At 45.7% G+C, this 18,904-nt stretch overlaps 1 long non-coding RNA gene across 2 annotated transcripts in view; it reads right to left on the bottom strand.

The window, feature by feature from the left end:
* LOC122945344 overlaps window positions 1–11,690 on the bottom strand; it is a 127,737-nt gene extending 116,047 nt beyond the window's left edge. For both annotated transcript variants that reach the window (XR_006391115.1, XR_006391114.1), the window contains exon 1: window positions 11,483–11,690. This is a non-coding gene — a long non-coding RNA (uncharacterized LOC122945344). The remainder of the gene's footprint in view (window positions 1–11,482) is intronic.
* Window positions 11,691–18,904: the final 7,214 nt, after the last annotated feature.

Below are 18,904 nucleotides of genomic sequence, written 5' to 3'. Positions count from 1 at the left end.
TACAGCCGTCTAAGCAAGTAACCCACGGAGAGGGGTTGTGGAATTGAAAATATACATCAAACCAGTAAATGCTCAGCTACATGCTGTATATTGCTAGGTGCAAAGCAAAGTACACAAAAGTAATGCTGAAAAGTCACTTATTATGAGTTTCAAAAGTGGCACATATAACTCGTCAGAGGCAGATACTGCTTATTTCACAACAGGATTATATTGTATATTACGCAGTAATATTGGGTATATTTTTGTGTTAAGCAAAGCAAATACAATTTTTATTGAATTTTAAATAATTTTCCCTAACACCTAGTATGCAGCAGAACATAATTGTCTAAACAATAAAAGGTTATCTGTCACCACAAAACCCTTGTCCAGCTTGAATTATTATGATGTGTGCATAGCTGAAGAGACACAAATTCCAACTATATATAAAATAATCTTCAGCCCTCCAAAATATTGCAGCTTTGTTTTGCTCTGAATACCAGAAAAGCTGTGTATGTGTGATATTAGCATCATAAATTGCCATTAGTGCTACCTTTAGTGGAAGTAATGTGGGCGCCGGGAAAGGTGATCTTTGGCCAAATAGAAAGCACTTTATTTGGTGAAAAATTAATATTTCCCGGCCAATACATTCCTGCCACTCTTCTTCCAAAGGCAAAGGTGTATGAAAAAGGTAATTCATGACCAAAATTAACCATATAGACAGCTTCTCCTGTATTCACTGCACAACAAAGTTGCAATATTTTGGAGGGCTAAAGTTTAGGGATAAGCAAACCGGACCGCACTGTTCGGTTTCGTACTGAACATTATGGTATCCGGGTACCTGAATCCAGACATTGGCGTGAAAATCAATGTTCGTTGTTTGGAGTTTAAATAAAGCTTGTTGAAAGGCTGAAGTGCAGCCAATCAACAAGCATTTAAGCTGCGGGCACTTGGAAGCATCACAGTCGTGCCTAGTATTGGCATGGCTGCAATTGGCCGGCATACCATGTGACCCTGCATGCATAAATCCTGCATCACGTGGTGCGCTGCCATTCTGCTCTGACTACTGTAGGTCAGGATGCTGCTGCACTGAGGGACAGTGTTATATATTTTTTTTAAAGAAATCTGTGGGTGACATGTAGGCATATATGTGGGTGCAGCACAATACCTTTTTACCAGTGACACAGAAATACAATATTTAATCGGACTGTTCAGTCTGAGTGTGACTTGTAGGATTTTTTTGGGTCGGTGCAATATTACTCCTTTGCACCAGAGACTAGGAAAAATAATTTGGGGTGCAAAAGACTTTACTAGCCCCTGAAAATTTAAATACAATAGTTAATCAGTCTGTTAATTGCATCGGTGATACATAGCTATTTTGTTGGGTGCAAAACACTTCAATTGCCAATGTGACACGGAAATACAATAGTTAATCAGTCTGTTAATTGTTCCGATGACAGAATAACACCAAACATTTTCATCCGTCTAACTGTATTCGGAGAGTAAATTAGTCTGTTCATTGTGTTGGTGACACATAGCCATTTTTTGGGGCTGCAAAACCCTTCAATTGCCCCTGTGACAGGAAAATACAATAGTTAATCAGTCTGTTAATTGTGTTGGTGACATAGCCCTTTTTTGGGGGGGTGGGGGGGTGCGGGGGGGGGGGGTGGGAGATACACTTAATCTGCATCTGTGACAAGGATGTACAAGAGATACTCTTTCTGTTACAGTGTCTCACAAAAGTGAGTGCACCCCTCACATTTTAGTAAATATTTTATTATATATTTTCATGGGACAACTCTGAAGATATGTCACTTTGATACAATGTAAAGTAGCCAGTGTTCCGCTTGTATAACAGTGCACATTTGGTGTGCCCTCAATTAACTCAACACACAGCTATTAATGTCTAAACTGCTGGCAACAAAAGTGAGTACACCCCTAAGTGAAAATGTCCAAATTGTGCCTAAATTGTCAATTATTTGTGTGGCCATGATTATTTTCCAGCACTGCCTTAACTGTTCTGGGTATGGAGTTTACTAGAGCTTCACAGGTTGCCACTGGAATCCTTCTCCACTCCTCCACGACAACATAACAGAGCTGGTGGATGTTGGAGACCTTGCGCTCCTCCACCTACCGTTTGAGGATGCCCCACAGATGCTTAATAGGGTTTAGGTCTGGAGACATGCTTGGCCAGTCGAGCACCTTTACCTTCAGTTTCTTTAGCAAGGTAGTGGTCGTCTTGGAGGTGTGTTTGGGGTTATCACGTTGTAAAACTGCCCTGCGGGCCAGTTTCCGAAGGGAGTGGATCATGCTCTGTTTCAGTATGCTACAGTGCATGTTGCATTCATGGTTCCCTCAATGAATGTTAGTTCCCCACAGTTGGCAGCACTCATGCAGCCCCAAACCATGACACTCCCATCACCATGCTTGACTGTAGGCAAGACACACTTGTCTTTGTACTCTTTACTTGGTTGCTGTCACATGGGCTTGATACCATCTGGACCAAATTAGTTTAGTTTGGTCTCCTCAGACCACAGGACCTTGTTCCAGTAATCAATAAGTAATAATTCCTTAGTCTGCTTGTCTTAAGCAAACTGTTTGCAGGCTTTCTTGTGCATCATCTTTAGAAGAAACTTCCTTCTGAGACGACTGCCATGCAGACCAATTTGATGCATTGTGTGGCATATGGTCTGAGCACAGACAGGCTGATCCCTACACCCATTTAACCTCTGCAGAAATGCTGGCAGCACCCATATGTCTAGCTTGAAAAGACAACCTCTGGATATGACGCAGAGTATGTGCACTCAACTTCTTTGCCCAACCATGGAGAGTCCTGTTCTGAGTGGAACCTGTCTTGTTAAACCGCTGAATGGTCTTGGCCACCATGCTGCAGCTCAGTTTCAGGGTGTTGACTATAATATCTTCAGTGTTGTCCCAAGAAAAGATAGAATGAAATGTTTACAAAAATGTAAGGGGTAAACTCACTTTTTTGACATAGTGTATTTCTGTTGGTGACCTATAACAATTTTATGGGGTGCGGAACAATTCATTTGCACCTGTGACACAGAAATACAATTATTTATCTGTCAGCCAATTTGGAGCTGCTGGTGTTGGTGTTGTTGGAGCTTCTGCTGCAGGGAGAGGATGTTGTCGATCTGTGCCAGCTACGCGCCCAAATTAAACACCTTCCTCTGGTGCACGCAGGCGAAAGGACGTTCTGTGTCATTTTGTAGGTCCGAATACCACTCTAAGAATGGTGAGGCCAGAACAAGTAGAGGTGGTAGTAGATTGGATGACTGACAGTGCCTCCATTTCCTTCACATTGTCTTCCAACCAGTCCACAAGCGCAGAGTTGGCACCAGCGGCATCCATCTTCCAACTAAACCCCTTAAACATCGGCTAAGCAGTTTGAACCCCAAGTCATGCAACAGTCACTTATGCTTTTTTATGACTCTTCTGATAGTGTTTCCCTGGACCATCCACCTAGCCCTGCCCCAGAAGTGGAAGAGATTGAGTGCACTGTTGCCAACCCCCCTATGTTTGAGGAGGAGGGCATGGGAGGACCACCATAGCATGTTTCTGATGATGAAGACGAAACACAGGTGTCAACTGCTGCGGTTTTCTGCAGTATGCAGACTGGCTAGGAGGGCAGGGGTGAGGAGTGGGTGGAAGATGATATAGAGGATGATGAGGTCCTAGACCTCACATGGTATCCAGGTCATGCGGGGGACATGTGCAGTTCGGAGGAAGTGATCGGGGCCATGCAGCACTAGTTAGACCAACCAATAAGAGACCTCCAATAAAGTGCATACAATGCATTGGGGTCTAGAGTAAATTACTATAACCAAAAAACCAAACCAATAAACCCAAAAAGAAATGAGGAAAACACTCATATAAAATATATGTAGTTTTATTCATACATGAAATAAACATACAATGACATGAGGCACACGGTGATGGGAGGATGGGACACCCCGTGTATCGGAGCAGCACTCCCCACCCTCACATGCACCCTACTGATAAGGGAACAAACCAAAAAATCCGGAGTGCTAAACCACACTTTTGTGGGTCTGATGTAAAATTACCTAAAGTAACATATAGCTAAATGCATATCCTGAGTGTGCATCATATTAGATGCCACCCATGCCGTATCAATCAGCCCATAAAAATAATAGTGACCAGCCTGCAATGGTTAAAAGGAAGGCTAGGTCACGAATATAAGGTATAAACAGAGCGAGGACACAGCAGCGGTAACATATCAAGAAAATAACCACTACATAAGTACACTATCAATAAAAATAGGAATGCAATAATTACCCATAGCGTGTGGAAGCACCAGATGCCTGGATCGTGCAGCACTAGTCACACAGCAAAAGAGGGAGCAGGGTGCAAAAGCAGAGTAGCCAGCCCCCAGCCAGTATGCCTGCTACTGCCCAAGGGACAGAGTACACCAAAGCCAGCTCAAAGGAGTTCCCTGGCATGGCAGTTCTTCAGGCAATGTGCTGATGACAAGACATGGAGGGTTTGCATGCTGTGAAGTCAGAGCCTGAAGCGAGGCCTAAATGTTCTAAACCTGAGCACCACCTGCATAACCCAACATCTAACTGCAAAGCACTGTCTGCAGTGAAGTAGACACCTGAAGAATCACAAAAGATCTGAGGCTCCTCCTGTTCCTTCTTCTGCCACGGTCTCAACCTCTTACTCCCCTTCTGGAGCAACAGGGCCACCTGCCACCCCACAAAGAGAGGATGTGACAGCAACACCACCACCACTACCACCATCACCGAGCATCTCCACACTGTCCCATTGAAGCATTCAGCTCTCCATCCCCCAGGCACTAGAGAGAAAGAGGAAGTACCCCCCTACTCATATGCGAGCCCCGGCCCTGAATGCTAGCATTTCAAAATCCCTGGCCTTTAAAATGCTACTATTCCGTCTGGTGGAGATGGACAGTTTTAAAAACATCTGGGCAGCAGCTATCCCATGGTACGTGATTCCCAGCTGCCACTAGGTGGGCATTCCCTGCCCTGCACGAACAAGTGGCATAAAAAATCAGGTGTGCACTGCGCAATGCCATCAGTGGTAAGGTCTGCATAACCACCGACGTGTGGACCAGTAAGCATGGTCAGGGACATAATATCTACCTAACAGCACAACTTCTGCCTTCCCACTTACCACCTCATATGCGACGTACCCACAAGGGGGAACTCCACCTTGCAAATGCTGGAGAGACTGTGCAAGTAGTGTCAGGTGATAGTGGAGTTTCAGCTGCAGCACACACGGGTGAGTCACTCTGTGGAACAGTGGGACGTGTGTGCCATATTGCGCTGTTTCGAGTACTCCACCAACATGGCCAGAGCCGATGACATCATCCTCAACGTTACTATCCCACTTCTAGGTCTCTTTGAAAAAATGCTTTGGGCGATGATCGATGAGGTACAGGTTGAAGAGGAGGAGGAACAAGGATCATTCCCACAGTTATCAGGCCAGTCATTCACAGGTGGCTTGGAGGGTGGGTTCCTGCACCGACAGCAGCCAGGTACACAACTGTCCAGCCAGGGCACAGTTTTGGAGAAGGATGATAATGAGGAGGCGGAGGATCTGTGTTCATAGCAGGGTGGCACCTAAATCAGCTTTCGAGCATCACTGGAGTGTGGCTGGGGGGAATACATAGGACATAGACAATACACCTCCCACTGAGGAGAACTTGTCGTTGCCTCTGGGCAGCCTGGCACACATGTACTAGTACATACTTTGCAATGACCGCCAAGTTGCCCTCATTCTTACAAGTGCTGATTACTGGGTGGCCACCCTGCTGGATCCCCGCTACAAGGGCAATAAGCTGTCCTTCTGTCACTGGAATGTGATCGGAAGATGCACGAGTACAAGCGCATGCTAGTAGACATGCTACTGATGGCGTTCCCACTAGTGATGAGTGGCAAGGGCAATATTTGAATTCGTTAATTTTGTGTGACTATTTGGTAGAATATTCGTCATATATTCGAGATTATTTTCTTGATTGCGAAAAATTGTCAATGTAATATTCGTGTAATGCGAACAAAATACAGGCATGGGTCACTATAGCTACATTTTTCAATTTGCTAGAAGTTTCCTGAGACTGGAGAAAATGATTGTCATGGCAGCACATTACAATAGCTTTATATGCAGATAGACTGCTCCAATATATTCGCGATTGCGAAATCGGTACTAATGATGCAAATATTTTGGTGCAATACATGCAACTTCACATTTTAATAGGTCTGACTACTTATTAGTGATTGGTGAAAGTATTGTTGTGAACTTGTGACAGCACTATGTATGTATGTATGTAGCATACATACAGTGCCTAGCAAAAGTATTTACCCACTTGACCCTTTTCATTATTGGGACATTATAGCCTTAAAGTCAATGTTTTGTTAATCTGAATTTTATGTGATGGATCAAAACACAATAGTCTAAGTTGGAGAAGTGAAATGAGAAAAAAAATATATAAATAATACTATTGTTTAGCAATAGAAAACATAAAATTGGCATGTGCCTATGTATTAACCCCCTTTGTTAGGAAGCACATAAAAATCTCTGGTGCAACCAATTACCTTCAGAAGTCACATAATTAGTAAAATGATGTCCACTTGTGTGAAATCCAAGTGTCACATATACACACCTTTTTTGAAAGGCCCCAGAGGCTGCAACAACTAAGCAAGAGGCATCACTAACAAAACACTGCCATGAAGACCAAGGAACTCTCCAAACAAGCAAGGGACAATGTTGTTGAGAAGTATAAGTCAGGGTTAGGTTATGAAAAATATCCAAATCTTTGATGATCCCCAGGAGCACCATCAAATCTATCATAACCAAGTGGAAAGAACATGGCACAACAGCAAACCTCCCAAGAGATGGCCGCCCACCAAAACTCACGGACCGGGCAAGGAGGGCATTAATCAGAGAAGCAGCACAGAGACCTAAGGTAACCCGGGAGGAGCTGCAGAGTTTCACAGCAGAGACTGGAGTTTCTGTACATAGGACGACAATAAGCTGTACGCTCCATAGAGTTGGGCTTTATGGCAGAGTTGCCAAAAGAAAGCCATTACTTTCAGCTAAAAAAAAAAAAGGCACGTTGTGAGTTTGTGAAAAGACATGTGGGAGACTCCTAAAATGTATGGAGGAAGATGCTCTGGTATGATGAGACTAAAATTGAACTTTTTGGCCATCGAAGAAAACACTGTGTCTGGCGCAAACCCAACACATCACATAACCCAAAGAACACCATCCCCACAGTGAAACATGGTGGTGGCAGCATCATGCTGTGGGGATGTTTTTCAGCAGCCGGGACTGGGAAACTGGTCAGAGTTGAGGCAATGATGAATAGTGCTAAATATAGGGATATTCTTGAGCAAAACCTGTCCCACTCTGTGCATGATTTGAGGCTAGGACAGAGGTTCACCTTCCAGCAGGAAAATTACCCCAAACACACTGCTAAAGCAACAATTGAGTGGTTTATGGGGAAACATGTAAATGTGTTGGATTGGCCTAGTCAAAGCCCAGATCTCAATCCAATAGAAAATCTGTGGTCAGATTTAAAGATTTCTGTTCACAAGCGCAAACCATCCAATTTGAAGGAGCTGGAGCAGTTTTGCAAGGAGTGGTAAGATGTGGCAAGCTTATAGAGACTTATCCAAAGCGACTTGGAGCTATGATTGCCGCAAAAGGTGGCTCTACAAAGTATTGACTTTAAAAGGGTGAATAGTTATGTACATTGACGTTTTATGTTATTTTGTCCTACTTGTTGTTTGCTTCACAATAAATAAAAAAATAAATCATCTTCAAAGTTGTGGGCATGTTCTATAAATTAAATTACAATTCACGGAAATCAATAGGTGATAAAGTAAAACGTCCCTAATAAATATGGATCACGGAAGGTGTGGGATACGCTAAAATGTAACTTTTATTGGTATGTCAATAAAATAGGGGGAAGAACGTGACCTCAAAAATCCCTAATAATTATTGGCAGGTGGGGTAGCACTAACCAAGTGCTCAAACAAACGGTGATATGTGAACCCACCATGTGTATAGTGTTGCCACCTCCACTCTGTAGCCAAAGGGATATGAAAATGTGTCCCAATATCAAACCACCTCCTTGAACTTGGAAGGCTATCCAGGTACAACTATGGAGAGGTATGATAGGAATCACATACAAGCTAATCACCAACAGCTGATGCTATAGTGGTAGCATGAGAGCCAGGAGACAAGAGTGTATTTGTGTGATAGACACTACAATGTCCCAGCGCTCTCAGACAAGCTGTGGTGATTAAATTGGGAGGAACAGGGTTGGGTGCAGATCAGGGTGCCCTGGTAATACGGCGTCCTGATACACTGTGTCAAGCATGGATCACCTCTGTGCTGTATGATTCAGGTTGTAGCAACACAGCCAAAGGTATCCTGTAGGATCGCACCCAATCCTACTTCCCAAGAGAACTGTCATCTAGCTCATGCTATCGCAGTAATACTAGCTCAATGCGTTTCCTCTATGTAAGAAAGCACTCTGATTTAAGGAGGAAAGCCCTCCCCCATTGATGACGCCGGGATCGCATGTTATCCAATCATGTGTGGAAGGGGCGGGGTGCCTATAAACCTCCCACATCATGCTGGCTAGACCAAAGTAAGCGATGCCTTCATCTAGGTATAGTGTATATGTATAGAGGAATACTTGGCAAGACATTTAATAATGCTGGATGGAATATCGAGAAGGGATATGTGAAGGAAACAACGAAAATCAGTCATAGTATCCATAGGGAGCACACTACAAGCTGAAACTATCTGCATCACAAATACAGTGAACAATCCCTATTGGTTACCACTGGAGGAAGGACGAAACAATTGTCTTATGTAGGGTCTCATTTTTTGCGGGATGAGATGGCAGTTTAATTGAAACTATTTTGGGGGGCATACGCCTTTTTGATAGCTTGGTATTACACTTTTTGTGATGTAAGATGACAAAAAATTGCTTATTTTACACCGTTTTCATATTTTTTTTTTTTACAGTGTTCATCTGAGGGGTTAGGTCATGTGATATTTTTATACAGCAGGTTCTTACAGACGCGGCGATTCCTAATATGTCTAATATGTTTTTTTTGTTTTTTTACTTTAACACAAAAATAGCATTTTATAAAAAAAATTAAAAGTTTTAGTGTCTCTATAGTCTGAGAGCTATATTTTATTTATTTTTTGTCTCATGTAGGGCTCATTTTTTGCGGGATGTGACGGTTTGATTGGTACAAGTTTGGCGTACATACGACTTTTTAAATCACTTTTATTGCCTTTTTTGGAAGTGAGGTGGGCAAACTTTTATTTCATCATAGTTTTTTTTTATGGCATTCTGGGAAAGTAACATGACCCTTTCATAGATCAGGTTGTTATGGACGCGGTGATATCAAACGTGTAGTGTATTTTTTTTTTTATAATCGGTGATAACTGTGCCGCTATAAGAAGAATTTATATTTTTATTTATATTTTTTTATTCACTTTTTTTTTTTTTTTTTTTTACCCAGACCCACTTGGTTCTTGTAGATCCAGTGGGTCTGATGCCTATATAATACACTACAGTACATTTTATAGTGTACTATAGTGTACTGTGACTTTATACACAGGCTGATCAAGCTGCTGCTACCTATAGCAGATTTAGCTATACCATGGCAAGCCAAAAGCCTGTGAAGGCGTCAGGTTGCCATGGTAACCATCAGCGGCTGCCATAGCAGAGCAGCCACTGATGGGTGGGTGAGGAAGGGAGGGAGGGGCCCTCCCTCTGTGAGCTTGTCAAGTATCAGGCGGCTGCAAAGGCACAGCAGCACCCGATGGGAGAGGGAGGGAGCTCCCTCACTGTTAACCCCTTTCATACAGCGGTCCCTATAGACCACGGCATGGAAGGGGTTAACGGCTCGGCCATCCTTAAAATTTGAGGGGGAGAGGAGGGGGAGGATTGGGGAATTGCCCGCTAAGTAAATAAAATAAGGGGGCACATTGAGGGCTGCAGGGGGGATGATCAGGGAATCACGTGTAGAACTGGTGCAAGAATTTTTGCCACCCTAGGCAAAAGCTAATTTTGCCGCCCCCCTTGACTCCGCCTATTGACCACACCATTTGATCAGACCCTTTTTTGCCAGCCACCTATTTATACAGACTGTACCCTTCATTATGGTAAGGCCATGTTTTCTCCCTCCACCAACATACCATGTCATCCACAGATCCCCATCAGTGTCATCCACAGATCCCCACAAGTGTCAGTCACAGGTCCCGCATAAATGTCATTCACAGATCCCCCATAAGTGTCATCCACAGATTCCCCCATAAGTGTCATCCACCACAAATCCCCCTAAGCAGGGGCGTACCTAAAAATCATTGGGCCCCATAGCAAGAATTTAGATTGGGCCCCCATGCTCGTTCCTAGTCTCCCCCACTATATACGCCCTGGCTCCTATCACTACCCTCCCTAACTTCTCGACCTGCCCCATCTCATGCAGCAGTATTTTGTTCTACAAAATGGCAGTACTCATGCCGGAACCCAACAGACCCATTATAGTGAATGGGATCTGGTAGGTTCTGGCAGTGTTCAGCATATTTTAACAAGAATCTGGGTCATTACATGATGTAATACCACCCAACTTTCCTGCTGTCCAGCATGGCACATGTGCAGAGACATGAGAAAAGTTTGAGGAAGTGAGTGCCCCCCTTCCCCCCCATCGTCTGTGTCATGACATTACTCGCTATCCTGCATGACACATGTGCAAAGACATGAGTCTCTGGGAAAGTTGAGTGAACCCCTCCCCCTGACTTTCCATGTTCTTATTATCTGCATTTATGCCTTGCAGAAAATCTGAGTGACATTGCATGATGAGTGGAGACTCTAGGATCAATATATAGGGGGGGGGGGGGGGGGCACAGAAGATACACAGCCAAAAATGGGGGGCACTAATAATTTTCACCAGCTAATCATACTACTGAAAAATGCAATATACGTTATAGTTCATACACCATGCTGTACAATATATATAGGATTATAATATATATTGTATGGCATGTTTATGAACAATACTGTATATTATACTGTGGCATGGTGTATGGATTATAATGTATATTGTATGGCGTGGTACAAGGATTATAATGTATACTGTACATTAAATGTATGGAGGTTACACCATGCTGGACAATATAACCCCTGTGCCATGCTGTACAATAAACAGTATAACCCCTACACAGTGTAGCGGTATACTGTATATTGTGTGGCACAGTGTAGTGGTATACTGTATATTGTGTGGCACAGTGTAGAGGTATACTGTATATTGTGTGGCACAGTGTAGAGGTATACTGTATAGTGTGTGGCACAGTGTAGAGGTATACTGTATATTGTGTGGCACAGTGTAGTGGTATACTGTATATTGTGTGGCACAGTGTATGCTATATGTGTATAACAAACATACTCCACATGAAAATTACAATTACTTGGCTTGACCTTGGTGATCTCTGATGCCACTTTAACACTTCGGCTGGGGGGACTAGGTGTAAGAAAATGCCGTCCCCTGGGCTGTATGGTTTTTGGGTTCTTCCTCTTCGGACTCTGTACAAGCTGTAACACATAAGAAAGGATGTTAGGGCTTTTTCACACTTGCATTCTTTTCTTCCGGCATAGAGTTCCGTCGTCGGGGCTCTATGCCGGAAGAATCCTGATCAGTTTTATCCTAATGCATTCTGAATGGAGTGAAATCCGTTCAGGATGCATCAGGATGTCTTCAGTTCCGGAACGGAACGTTTTTTGGCCAGAGAAAATACCGCAGCATGCTGCGCTTTTTGCTCCGGCCAAAAATCCTGAACACTTGCTGCAAGGCCGGATCCGGAATTAATGCCCATTGAAAGGCATTGATCCGGATCCGGCCTTAAGCTAAACGTCGTTTCGGATGCGACGTTTAGCTTTTTCTCAATGGTTACCATGGCTGCCGGGACGCTAAAGTCCTGGCAGTCATGGTAAAGTGTAGTGGGGAGCGGGGGAGTAGTATACTTACCGTCCGTGCGGCTCTCGGGGCGCTCCTGAGTGACATCAGGGTGTCCCAAGTGCAAGGATCACGTGATCGCATGGCACGTCATCCATGTGCATGGGGCGCTCTGATGTCACTCTGGAGCGCCCCGGGAGCCGCACGGACTGTAAGGAGGTGGGAGACGGGGCTAGCAGTCGGCAGACAGTTCGGAAGATAGATAGGGGCGGGGATTCTTCTCTAATTTATTCACTTCACTTGCCTCTGTGTAATTGCAGAGAAGCACTGGCAGAAGTGAAGTGAATAAATTAGCTAGGAGGCGGCCGGGTATGGAGGCACATTGAGGGCTGCAGGGGGAGGATCGGGTAATCGCTCGCCCAGTAAGTAAAGAAAATGAGGGAGCACATTGAAGACTGCAGGGGGGGAAAGGACATTATATCTACATTTTAGAAGGTTCTGATCTCCACAGTCACGAACTGTGGAGATCAGAACCTTTCCTCCGTGCACTCTGTGTGGCAAGCTGGGCATGCTTCGGCAGGGGCAGACTGGGCATGCGCTGCAATGCAATGTGGAAAATCAGCGCATGCTCATTTACACAGTAGGCATGGACGGAGCTTCTCCATGTCTCGTGCAGCCATGGACGGACTGGCTGCACAACAGAGCGGGGCTCAGGGGGGTGGCTTCAGATTGTTGAAGAAATAGGCATATTTACTTAAAGACATATATTAGGAAATATCCTTTTTCCCTGCCTCCCACACAGTTGCAGAAAATACATGGAGAGTGGCCAACCCCTTTAAGATTGCGGCCCCTCCGAAATGTAATTGCAGGTGTGGGGCCCATAAGGTGACCCACGTCAGGGTCCATCTGTAGAATCCCCCAGTTCTTACTGATAATATCACGTATAGCACCACTTGACCCATCAAAGGTGGCAATAAGACGAATCTGCCCCTGGCTCTCACCTCGCTCCTGAGGATTTAATAATGCCTCACGAGTGCAAGATACCTAATGCTGATAGGCAGAGGCAAGTATGCCACAAGGGTATTCACAATTAATGAACCGGTTAGTCAAATCACCAGCTTTGATCTGAAAATCTGGATCAATTGTGACACATACGGAGGAATTGGCCCTTGGGTATTCCTTTTGTCAAAGGATATGGATGGCAACTGTCCCAGTGTAATAGCGTATTTGTTGCCTTACTTTTCCGGCATAAACTGGTATGAATTTTGCCATCCTCCATTTTGAAGATGGCGAGGTCGAGGAATGTTATTTGTGTTGCATTGATCTCTGAGGTCAAACAGACCACACTTGTTTACATTCAGGACCCTAACAAATTTATTGAACTCCTGAATGGTCCCATTCCAGAAGATCAGTAGATCATCGATGTACCTAACCCACATCGTGATGTGACCTGCCCAACCCACCATCTCGTTGCCAAAAACTACCTCCCTCTCCCACCAGCCCAGGTATAAGTTGGCTTAAGACGGGGCACAGGGACTGCCCATGACCACACCCCTGAGCTGGTGGTAGAAGCGGCGATTGAATAACAAATAAAAACACATTGTGATGTAGGATGAACTCCACCAGACTGATTACAAATTGGTTATGTGATGCAAATTCCCTTCCGCGCTCATTCAAGAAATACTGAACAGCCCTACAACCCTCCACATGAGAGATGGAACTATAGAGGGCCTCAATGTTGAGACTCGCAAGGAGGATATTATCCTCAACGCTGAGGCTGTCCATTTTCTTCACGATTTCCATGGAGTCCCTCACTTAAGAGGGTAATGACAAAACAAATGGTCGCAGGATTGTGTCCACATAGGTGCTGACCTGGTTGGTAAGACCATTTGTACCCAAAACAATTGGCCTACCCTTGAGCGGATGCTATCCCTTGTGCACCATGGGCAAACAATAGAAACAGGCAGTATGCAGGTATTTAGGTAGTAAAACATCCAATTCAGACTTGCTTATCAAATGCAAAGCATAAGCTGAATTGATAATATCCTTAAGTTGTTTTAAGTATTCTTCCATTGGATTTCTAGACAAGAACCCATAACATTCCCTGTTCTATAAATTAAATGTTGCAAATTCTCAAACAATCCATGTTAATTCCAGGTTGTGAGGCACCAAAATACAAAAAAAGTCAAGGGGGGTGAATACTTTACATATATACATACTGTACATCACTATGTATGTGTGATGGTCAAGTACACAACACACAGGTTGGAGGATATTGACCACTGTGCTCCACCCTCACCCCTGGCCCTGCCTACTTTCCTCGTGAGTCCTGATGACAGGGGACAAGACGGAAGATGGACAAGACAAATAATTACAAGTCATCAGGGAACACAGGATCAGGTAAGTATGCAGGAAACCAAACGAACACCAGATACAAAATTAACAGGCAACCTGTGGCCAGCAGGCTGCCTGTTAAATACTGGCAGGCTGAGGTCATGTGACATGGCCAGCGCCACATGACCCACACCAGGGAGAACAGCCGAGCACCGAGTGCTCAGACCTTCGCTGGTTACAGGGGGAACTGAGGCCGCCGGCCGCGCGGAGGGGACGTGCGTGGCCGGTCCGTCCCACCCCCTGTCACCTAGGAGACGAAGACGCTGTGCGCGTCCTCTCCTGCACAGCAACGGGACGTCGACGGCGCTGAGGAGAGCAAGCGCCTCGGTGTCCCGTGACAGTACCACTCCTCTTATGCGGGGCCACCAGACCCAAGATTTCAGGCGACGGCCTTTCAGGATATTCTAAATGAAATCTTCGAACCAGTCTAGGAGTATGAACCTCCCTAGCATGTACCCAAGACCTCTCTTCGGGTCCATACCCCTTCCAGTGAATCAGGTACTGTAAGGAATTATGCACTCTCCTGACATCCACTATCTTGGACACCACATACTGGACAGCATCATTAACAAGAACCGGTGCAGGCGAGGCTTTCGATGGTACAACAGATTCAAAATATTTTTTAAGTAGAGATTTATGAAATACGTTATGAATTTGGAACGACTCAGGCAGCTCCAACCTAAACGATACTGGATTTAGAAGCTACCTTGAGAGAGAGATTCTTCGAGTACAACCACACCTTATCCCCAACCTGAAAGTGTACCCTCTTGGAACGTCTCCTATCAGCCTTGAGTTTCTGAGAACTTTAAGCCTTTTCTAGGTTTGATTGAACCAGGGCCCAAACTGTGCACAGTTCGGAGGAGAGTTTATCCGCCTCAGGGTTAGAGCAGGAGACGGATGACCCAGAATGAAAACGGGATTAAAACCATGGTTACAAAAGAAGGGGGAGACCCCAGCAGAAGAATTAACATGGTTATTCAAAGCAAACTCAGCCAGCGGAAGGTTGGTCATCAGCAACATACAACCTCAGGAACTGTTCCACACACTGATTAAGGCGTTCAGTCTGCCCATTACTCTCAGGGTGGTAGGCGGAGGAACAAGACAATGAAATCTGATATCTTTGACATAAAGCCCTCCAAAATTTGGACACAAACTGCACACCCCTGTCAGATACAATATTTTCCGGGATACCATGTAACCATACAATTTCTTTCACAAAAATAGACGCCATATGGGACCAGGGTCTACTGGGATGGGTAGGGGTCGTAGGTTACCAGCAGGGCGAGTCCTAGGTGTCTTCGACCTAGCACAAACCTCACAAGCTGACACATAGGACTTGACATCCCTAGTTAGAGTGGGCCACCAATAAGATCTAGAAACCAGCTCCCTAGTGCCCTCAAAACCTGGATGTCCACAAAATGCAGAATCATAACACTCGTCCAACAGTTGGATACGAAATTGTATGGGAACAAACAACTTATCTGTTGGGGTGGTTGCCGGTGCCAGATGTTGTTCAGCCTTAATGAGAGCCGAGATATCCTGGGCTAAGGCTGCTTTGAAGATATTTGCTGGTACGATAGATTCAGGCTGTGCCTCTGTAGGCTGAAAAGCATGGAAGCTCTGAGAAAATGCGCCAGCCTTCACCTTTTTACTTCCAGGCCTGAAAGTAATGGAGAAATCAAAATGAGTAAAAAACAGTGCCCATCTAGACTGACAGGGATTCAACCTCTTATCAGATTCGAGAAACATAAGGTTCTTATGGTCAGTGACAACAGTTACAAAATGCCTTGCCCCCTCCAGAAAATGCCTCCACTCCTCAAATGCCCACTTAATGGTCAGCAACTCCCGATTCCCTATGTCATAGTTTCTCTCAGTGGAAGAAAATTTTCTGGAAAAGAACGCACACAACATCCAGTACCACCATCTGATACGGACCGTCTTAGAATGAGGCAGCGTTTTTTAGCAACATGGTGGAACAGTACATATGCACACATCTGCACGTACTGATTGGTCTGCCCCATTCAACTTCTGGGTCTCCAAATTGGGTACATGGCCTGAGCTTGGAGGTGCTGGTCTGCCCTGTGGCAAGTGTATTGTCCGAACGTGTGTTTAGAACGGCAGAGGAGGTGAACACAGAAAAGCGCATCCGCCTGTTCACAGCCAACGTGGACAAACTCACGTTCATTAAAATGAACCAGGCATGGATCCCACAGGACTTGTCCATACCTTGGGCAGAGTAGAGAAGAATACTGGCCACACCCAGCCATTGTTATAATGCAGCGCTCTTTGTGCATTCTCATTGCCATTTCTCTATATTTTGGGGCCGCCACAAGCCCAAAAAAAAACAAAAAAAAAACAAATAAAGAAAAAAAAAAAAACTTTGGTTACTTCCTCCGCCTACACCTCCCCCTCCTCCTCCACTCCTGGCTCAAGATTATTATGTCTTATATTGGAAGAGTAGAGAAATATACCAGCTGAACCCGAAAACATGGCTAAAGGTCGCACACAGTATTGATGAACACATGGCGAAAATTTCTTACAAAAACAGTGTTGGCGTCCTCCCCCGCCTCCTCCGTCTCTTCCACTTACATCGCCACGCAGGGCCGTCTTTACCAAGGGGCAAAAGGGGCAGCTGCCCCGGGCCCATTTGCTCCTGGGGGGCCCAAGGCAGCTGCCTCTTGAGCCCTGCTAGCCACTGCCCCGGGTGTCAGGCTGTCAGCTACACAGGGGGTGCTGCCATGCCTGCCGGCACCGAGTCCAGGCATCGTACTGTGTTAGAGCTGTGAATGTGATCTAGGACCTTAGATGACATCATCACCATGTGACCAGTAACCTAGCAATATAACTGGTCACATGGTTATGAGGTCATCACAGGTCCTACCAGAAGTGTTGCAGAAGTTAACTGTGGAGCTTTTTTGTGTGAAGATTACATCAGAAAAAGGTGACAGGGGCTGTTATGTTAACCGCCTCCGGACCGCATAACGCAGGATCGGGGTCCGGAGGCGGCAGCTCTGCGCACAGCCACGCGTCTACGCGTCATCTCGCGAGACGCGTGACTTCCTGTGAACTCGCGCACACAGGCGCGCGCGTTCACAGGATCGCAAGGTAAGAAACAGGATCTACAGCCTGCCAGCGGCGATCGTTCGTTGGCAGGCTGTAGATGCGATTTTTTTAACCCCTAACAGGTATATTAGATGCTGTTAACAGCGTCTAATATACCTGCTACCTGGTCCTCTGGTGGTCCCTTCTGTTTGGATCGACCACCAGAGGACACAGGTAGCTCAGTAAAGTAGCACCAAACACCACTACACTACACTACACCCCCCGTCACTTATTAACCCCTTATGAACCCCTGATCACCCCATATAGACTCCCTGATCATCCCCCTGTCATTGATCACCCCCTGTAAGGCTCCATTCAGAGGCCCATATGTGTTTTATGGATCCACGCATACATGGATCGGATCCGCAAAACACATACGGACGCCTGAATTGTCAAGGAACCATGAACCAGACGTACAACAAGAGGTAAGTGGAAATAAGAAGGCTTTATTGAAAATCAAGCTGTAAGGCAAAAGTCCAAAGGACCGAGGAAGTGAAACGATTACACACCAGTGGCTTCAACAGGGAGACATGAAACACGTTGGAGATCTGCATGCCAGGAGGAAGCGCAAGGGCATAGGCTACCGGGTTTACCCTGCGAAGCACTCGGAAGGGACCAACAAAGCGAGGCGCCAGCTTGGGAGTGGGCACTCGAAGGTTGAGGTTGCGAGTGGACAACCATACGCGGTCTCCGACCTGGTAGGAAGCAGGAAACATCGTTGATGAATTCCTGGAAGACTGCGGGCGCATTGCACAACCCAAAGGGCATAACCAAGGATTCATAATGACCGGTCCTGGTGTTAAACGCGGTCTTCCACTCATCGCCCGCCTTGATCCTTACCAGGTTATATGCCGCCCTCAGGTCGAGTTTGGTAAAGACCGTGGCCCCTTTGAGGCGATCGAACAGCTCGGAAATCAAGGGTATCGGGTAAGCGTTCTTGATCGTGATGCGATTGAGACCCCTGTAATCGATGCAAGGCCTCAACTCACCGCCCTTCTTTTTCACAAAGAAAAATCCAGCCCCTGCCGGGGACGAGGATTTGCGAATGTGTCCGCGTGAAAGCGCCTCCCTCACGTACTCCTCCATGGCCTCATTCTCCGCTACCGACAGTGGATAGACTTTGCCACGAGGAGGAACGGCACCAGATTGTAACTCTATGGCACAATCGTATGGGCGGTGCGGAGGTAGGGCAACCGCACGCACCTTATCGAATACATCCCGGTACTCCTCGTATTCAGGAGGCAACAGAGAGTCCGAGGAAGTACACAGCAACTTGACAGGCCCATGGATGCAACTAGCCCCACACTGCGGTGACCACGAGAGGATCTCGGCCGATCTCCAATCGAAAGTCGGATTATGCTTCTGGAGCCAGGGGTACCCCAAGACCACCGACTAGTGTGGAGACGAAATAACCTGGAGACAGACCGACTCTCTGTGAACGGCACCAATGG

The sequence above is a fragment of the Bufo gargarizans genome, chromosome 8 (genome assembly GCF_014858855.1).
Source record: "Bufo gargarizans isolate SCDJY-AF-19 chromosome 8, ASM1485885v1, whole genome shotgun sequence".
Taxonomy (NCBI): Eukaryota; Metazoa; Chordata; class Amphibia; order Anura; family Bufonidae; genus Bufo; species Bufo gargarizans.
Note: the sequence above shows the minus strand (reverse complement) of the source record. Positions and strands in the feature narration are given on the sequence as shown.